We start from the raw sequence: 6,617 nt of genomic DNA, 5'->3' as shown, positions 1-6,617 counted from the left end.
CTCATCCCCAGAGAGAGCACACTGTAGGCACCAGGAAAAAGGAATTTTTTTTGGCTTAGGTTACATTGCTTCACAAGGCCAGTGCCTACTGAAGGACAAACAAGGTGCTGAACACATTTTGCTTTAGTGCTTGACATCTTTTCCCAAGGTGCCTAGTAAATTTTAAAACACAGTGAATGAAATGTGCCTGTTTCACGAGAAAGGGAAAACATCTGACACCTTAGGAAAAGCTGTGAGAAATTAACAAGAGATAAGCAGCTTAAATAAAAACACTGGAATGTCTGTATGTATACAGATACAAGAGAAAGGCTGCTTCATCCTCTCAGCTTTGATACCTGCTGGCAGATGTTAATTTTCTGTCTCTTAAAATGAGCACTTTTGAAAGCAAATTGCCTATAGAACTATACAGAAATTAAACATGTTAGTCAAAATGCCCCCAATTTTACATCTCTTCTTTATGCCTCTATTGCAGGTTTCAAGTTTTTCTACTAGGACTTTAAGACCTTACACTTTATATTTAGATACTGATATACAACTGCAAACTGAGGTTCAACAACATGAGCTATCAGTTTAATCTCGAACACTGTGTATTTCCTCACTTTGACAGTTTAAGACAACTGAATTAAATATTTATTACTGATTTAAACTCTTGAAGCTGAACTACGCTTATGTCTTAATTCTATTATCAGACAGTGACGTATCAAAATATGCCATCCCTAAAAATGGAAAAAACCTCAAAACACTCTCTGGCAGATCAATAGTTTTAAAAGTATAACTGATAAAAAGTAAAATCCCCTTACAAACTGTTTCTCTTATTTTGTACCAAACTGATCACTGTCTATGTACATTCAGCACTGACCCCTTCTGTTAAGTCTCAAACACGTGCAGAACACTTCAACCCCTTATAAGCAAATTCACAAATGCCTCAAAAAACTGAGAGAGCAGGCAGTTGCCTAATGTACCAGCCTGCAATGGGGGACAAAGTGCTTCAAGAATACAGGATAATAACCTTTATTCCCATGCTGGCTATTCATGCTCTAAGTCTTCCTGAAGCCTCTAAGAAGGTTCTTGAACTTCAACCGACGGAAAGCAGTGCTAATTGTGAGGAAACAGCTCATGCTCTAGACCTATTCCCACCATGATGTCCTGCTGAGGCTCTGGGACAGCACTCCTGTGGATAGTTCAGTGCATGGAGGAATGCTTTTTCCATGACATCCTCTCCCTAAGGAGGCACTTGAATGATTTCATACAAGCAAGTTGAAAGCCATCAAGTTACTTTGAATTTCAAACTTGAAGCTTGCTTAGGGAGGACATGAGAGGTAACTTCCCCTTTCTGCAAAGCAACTTCCAGACAGAACCACTTTTGTTGAATTTGAGTAATTTTTGAAGTAAGGCCCATTCTCAACAGGTGCATTATAAATCCCTTGCATATATTCCAAGTATTAACAAGATATACTTGAAAGTTAAATAAAGAGCTTGTAATTAAAAGTTTCAAATAGTTCTACAGAGCAACAACTTCTGGGGATAGAGATGCCTTGAGCATTGGCTTTTTACCACACAGCTTTCATGGAGAAGTCCAGCCCTAGTATCTTTACATGGAGCAAGCCACATGAAAGTCAGCTTCTAGCATCTGGGAAACTTTCAGAACTTCTGGGATCTTAAAGGCCATTTAACCTATTTCTTATAGGACAATGGGAAATTAAAGGAGATGAACATATAGAATTTACTAAAATAAATGCAACTAGGAAGAATAAAATATTCAATTATTCACTGAGACATTCTCATGAGAAGTTATTGTGGTCAGCCAGAACACCAGATTTCAGCCTGGAATGCTTATTTGAACCATTGCATTTGCCTACATACTTCATTTAGGCTCTAGTCTGTTTAACTCAGGCTCCTAGGTGCTCAAGCTCCAGCAGAAAATCCCAACAGAATCAAGATTCTGGGCATGAAATACACAGTCCTGCCGACTCCTAAAGGGCAATCGAAACCCTTTTGTCTTTATGCTTATTGCAGTCCTAAGTGACCTACAGCAGTAAAGGACTGTCTCTGATAAATGTTGCCATAGATTTTATTTATTCTATTTTTAATTAGCGTCTCAAGCAATAGGAATCCCTGGGGGAGATTTCTGCACTGTCAGGAAAAAAATTTCTGACCTTCAGCCTCGGATTTCATTGCTCACTTCGATCCCATCCCTCGCTCCCCTCCCCTCCTGCCCACTTCCCCCCTTGGCGGTACAGCCGCCTGCACGCACAGAGTCTGACGACGGCAGACGGCCGCAAAGGCAGATACATTGCGGCTCAAATCTTTCCTGCGGGTCACTTAAAAGCAGCTTCCCAACCTTCATCCTCCTCATCCTTCCCGGCCCTTCCCGAGCTGTTGGACCGGAGGGGCGGGGGGCGCCCCCTGCTGGGCCGCGCGGGCCCTGCCGCCCGCTCCGCCCTGACCCGGGGAGGGCAAACAAACAGCAAAAAACAGGGAAAAAAAACAAGGAAAAAGAGCGGAGAAGTGGCTCCTGCTGGCGCTGCCCCACTCTCCTTCAACACTGCCAGGCTCCAGCATGGAAAGACCTGCGTAAAAACCGAATATTATTATTTGTGACTCGGAGAGCACAAGACGACCCGTCAATCCACGTGTGTTCTCCAAGGGCTGAGAGTACTTCCAGAGAGAGAAGGCAGAAGTTCAAGTAATCAAAATATTTTAAATCATTAGGCTCTGTAGTTTTGCACTTCTCTTTTTCTTTAAAACCAGAATTCACTACTGGAGTTCGGTGGGTTCTCAGTGTTCTCTGAGAAGACAGCAAGATGTACTAAACTTGCAGCGTTTAGAGATGGCAATATTAGGGTGAGAAACATTATTGCCAATTAAAAATAAACTAGAAGAAAAGGCTGAAAATAATAATCAGGCAGGAAGCCAAATTTCCTTTTAGAGATGAAAGACTATCTTTAATATTAATTTATCCCAGCAGGCGGCTTTGGCAATCAACTTTTTTTAGAATATGATTACCTTCCTGCTTTCATAAGGTTTCTTTTCACATTGTGTATTACCTTAATTACCAAACCAATAGAAAAATCTCCACCAATAAAGTGTGTAGTACTTTAATAAGCACTGCTGTAGGCCAAGGTCTTAATTTTTAATCAGAATATTATTTGTATCATAGCACAAGCCCAGACTACGCACTGAACCATCACAGCATGATGGCAGTCTTGGAGAGGTTAACGCATACAAGACAAGAAAATACCAGGACCAGAGATGCTGAGAAAGGATATACATAAGATCAGTAGCAGAACTGAGATGAACATCTCCATCTGCAAGACTCTCTTATCTGCAGGATCACACTGTTTCCCATCAAAATGTCATACTGTGGAAAGGATGAGTGCCATTAAATTACAGCCCAGTAAATATCTTGCAGCAAGGAATGGGCATTGAGTACAAGTCTGCAGGAGCAAGTGAGAATACCAAATAAATCTTTTCCTTATCCCTTTTTTCTCTAGTATAGAGAAAGCACAGAAGACTGGAGAAGCAAACTAAAACCAGATACTCCTTAAGGAACCAGTGAGCAATATTTGATGTCTAAGCCAAAATAACTTCAAGGCAATGGCAGTGTCATGACTGATTCAGAAGTGCTCCTACTCCAGCTCCAATTCCCTGTGGAGAAATATAACACCACACTTGCATCTTTTTCTCTGCTGCACAGAAACCAATCTTCTGCCAAACTCTGGCTGACTGGTAAAAGCAAAATTAAACATTTATGCAGCAGATAGATCAGATGTGTGCATTGTCACTAATTCATTAGTACAGACATTTAACGAGGTTAAGTTACATATTGCTGCCATCCCAGAAGGTTTTGTACGAGCAAGTCATGGAGTTTTGGGGAGTCCAGGAGTTTTCCACCCATGCAGCGCAACCTTTTCCTAACCCATAAAGAGTAATTTCAGCTACTTCTGCTATGAACAACATAACTGTGGTGATGGATGAATCAGATTTTTATATCCTTCCTCATCACTACCAAAATTTGCAGTTATATCTCATTCTTTCTTCCATAGTGAAACCTTTGCAAATCTATCCAGTTAGTGAGAAATAAGAAGCTACAAACTTGGGAAAGAAATTCTGAAATGTAGCTCTTCCCTATATACTGCAGACAACCTTTCAGCTGACAGTAAAAACTTTTACATTTGAGATCCATCAAAATGTGAACTGCTAGCTTTAGCATTTATGCGGCAAAGGTGACACTTTTTATATGCATCTATTTTAAGAAGGATGGCTTTAGAGCTACTGCCTGGATTGAGACAGTAATCTGTACCACCAAGATTACTCAGAAATCCTATTTGCAAACCAAGTCCTATTAAAACACCCCTGCAGTAACCCAGCCTCTGAACTTCTCCTCCTTTAGTCAACTATTGCCCGGCCCAAACTATTTGAAAGGTTTAGTTAGGATTTTTACACTGGAAGGAATGTGACAGATTCAGGCACACACTGAAGCAACCTGATGAAGTTAACTGGCCTGCAATTATCAGGGGAGGTCATAAAAGAAGAGCTTAGAGTGTGGACTTGAAAATCCATGAAGCTATATGCTATGTTAACCTGGTAGTGGCCCAGACAGAGCCATGCAAACATACACAAATCCTCAGTACAAGCAGTATCAATGTAATGCATTGGTATCAAACAGGCAGAGGCTGCTGCATCTACACAGTAAGCCAGTTAAATCTGAGGAATTGGTTTAATAAGGGAAAGCAAAATGGCCCCATTACCAGCCTGCATCACACAAGGTACTACGGCACGGGGAAGGCTGCAGGGACATGCCATCACAAAGACCCTTTGCCAAGGCTAACGCAATTCAACCCAAAAAATTCTATTCTGTGATAAAAACATGGCTCAGCTGGGTTCATCCTGCACTGTTATAAACTGGTTTTCCTTTGCTGTCAAGATTAAGTCCAAGTACTGAACTCAAACGTTCAGCCTAGAACAGCCATTCCCCCTCACAAATCAGAGTTACAACTTGACAGTAGATGGCACTGCTCGAATTCAGTCTGAGCCAGGCCAGGCAGAGGAGAGGGGTTGTTAAGGCTCACTGGGGAGAGACTGATTCATGCACAACACAAATTAGTAACAATTAAAAACCATGGCATTTGCTTTGGAGAGAGCACAAGTGCTTCTATATCAGTGCCTCAGCAAGAGCTAAACTACAGGGCAAATATATTAGCAAAAGGTTTAGTTTAAGATGGCAGGAGTACCTGTCCAAAAGTTCATCTACTGTACTTCCATCTTCAACTTAATGGCTTTTGCTGACACCTACTTCAAAGGGACAGGCACTAGATATTTGCTTTACATGAGCCTATAGGGGACAAAACCATTCTGGATTTTAGCATGAGTAGTACTGACACATTATGTAAGTGAACTTACTGACTACTTCTCTTTGATCTCATACTTTCAGCTTGCAGGAGTAAGGTCTGCAGGGACAGCAGTTTCACTGCTCCAAGAGTGTTCAAGTAAAAGACCATTCTGGAAGCTGCTCCAGCTACTGCACAAAGGAGATGTGCAAGCTTGGTGCAGAGAAGAAAAGGTTTTATATGTGTCCATGCGCATAAATATATGTAAATATGTATGCAGGTGTATACACACTATGGGTTTTTTCATACACTTATATAGTACATACTAGACTCCTTTGTTAGCTTTTTAGCAAAACAGATGCAAAGGTTAAGAGCTTAGGTGCACAGTACTCAAGCATTTAGTTAGTTGCCAGAACACAGACAATTTTTACCCTGAATTGCACAAATATGGACAAAAAATAAATATTTCTACACATTTTCGGACACTAAGAGGGCTTAGAAGCTAAACATAATTCACACAGCAAGACTGTCAATATTTCAAAATTACTGTGTTGAATAGCCAGTTCTTACCAATTACGTTCTCCAAAAAATACAGTTTAGACCAGTATCTTGTTTTATATAAGTCTTAAAAGACTTATATTAAAAGTCCAGTCCAATATTAGAAGGGGAAGCATTTAAAAACCACACTTCCTTGCACAGCAAATAGCCTGCAGGTTAAGACATCATTGATATTTTCGTAGTTCTTGTGTAGCAACATCCCACACTGCACTGCATTTACTGCCATATCTCATCTCATGGGCAAATATTAGAAAGACATGAAAAGAAAGTCACAAATACATCCTGCCACACTCTAACAAGTGCACCTAGCTCAGAGGTGTGAAACAAGGCAGTAAAGAACACAAGTCGTTCAACCTGGGCCTCTGAAGGCTAATCTGGGCATCAGGCAGGCCCACGACCCAGTCTCACCTGGGTAGTGCAGCAGTTCTTTAGCAGAAGGGAAAGCTGGCAAGAGGGTTTTAGCACACAGAGTTCACTGTGGCCTTTCAGCTCCCAGGTGTGTGCCAGGCAGCTTGGGCCTGGGCTGGGGCCACTGTGGGGAATGCAACTGCTGCAGGAGGCATATCCTGCCAGGAAGCCCACCACAGTCAAGAGGGAAAGGCACGCACTGGCAGCCCTATTTTAAATTCCATGCCTTTTCTGCAGCATTTTCTAGTGTTAGTGCTACTGAATAGCAGTCACACCCCACATATATCTTGAAGTGAAAACAAATGAGCTTTTCCTTTCCCT

This window comes from Pseudopipra pipra, chromosome 9 (assembly GCF_036250125.1).
Source record: "Pseudopipra pipra isolate bDixPip1 chromosome 9, bDixPip1.hap1, whole genome shotgun sequence".
In the NCBI taxonomy this organism is placed as follows: Eukaryota; Metazoa; Chordata; class Aves; order Passeriformes; family Pipridae; genus Pseudopipra; species Pseudopipra pipra.
Note: the sequence above shows the minus strand (reverse complement) of the source record.